The sequence below is a fragment of the Schistocerca cancellata genome, chromosome 2 (assembly GCF_023864275.1).
Source record: "Schistocerca cancellata isolate TAMUIC-IGC-003103 chromosome 2, iqSchCanc2.1, whole genome shotgun sequence".
Taxonomy (NCBI): Eukaryota; Metazoa; Arthropoda; class Insecta; order Orthoptera; family Acrididae; genus Schistocerca; species Schistocerca cancellata.
The window spans coordinates 657,755,202-657,756,029 of NC_064627.1; the positions used below are offsets into that span (position 1 = coordinate 657,755,202).

The 828-nt window shown below is 48.4% G+C and overlaps 1 non-coding gene across 1 annotated transcript; it reads left to right on the plus strand.

The window, feature by feature from the left end:
* The first annotated feature begins 466 nt into the window (after positions 1-466).
* Trnap-agg (transfer RNA proline (anticodon AGG)) lies at positions 467-538 on the plus strand. The gene has a single exon. It is a non-coding gene; the product is annotated as a tRNA-Pro (tRNA).
* Positions 539-828: the final 290 nt, after the last annotated feature.

Consider the following 828-nt stretch of genomic DNA (forward strand, 5'->3'; position numbering starts at 1 on the left):
CCCCCCTGTACGCAGGGTGTACACACGACGACGCGGCCACCTTCGGCAAGTGTTCAGGTCACTTTCCAGGGCAGTAGCTATGTCGCTGCCGATCGCAGGCCTGGAGGCCCACGATGTCTGAGGATACATTCCTTGAGGTTCCGAAAGATATAAGGAAAACATGATGACCAACAGGAAGAAGTAGTAAGAAACAAACGATTCAGTTGAAGGGACACACATCATAGCTCATAAATATTTTTCTTGACCGCCTTTCACTGCTCTCTCATATGGTTACTTCCTGCTTTTCTGAAGTAGGGATGGTCAGACTCAGCACAGCATACCTGAGCAGCGTCGCCCGTCGCAGCTGAGCTGGCAGCCAGTGTTGGCGACCGCAGCAGCAGCAGCAGTGGTAGCGGGCCGCCTGTTGCACGCAAGTGGGTCACGCTTTGAGCGCTTTCTACATCACACACGAACATGTTTTCAGCATGGCTCGTTGGTCTAGGGGTATGATTCTCGCTTAGGGTGCGAGAGGTCCCGGGTTCAAATCCCGGACGAGCCCGAAATTTTATACTTCGTTCCCACCCTCTTAAGAAAAGAAATAGACAAGCATGCGTATTCGGTATACTGCAAACAACTACACAAAGAATACCGAAAGCGTTGTGAATCAAGGAGTACAGGATTTATTGATACGCTGAAATTCTGGCCATAAGAGAAGGAGCACAAATACGTAAGATAGGTCTGTTCCGCTGCAACTGCTGTTGCATTGACTTTTAACGTTCATTTTCTGCTCCAGTACACTTACATTGCATATGTTTAGTTGTTTTTAATGCAAACGGATTCACGAGATTG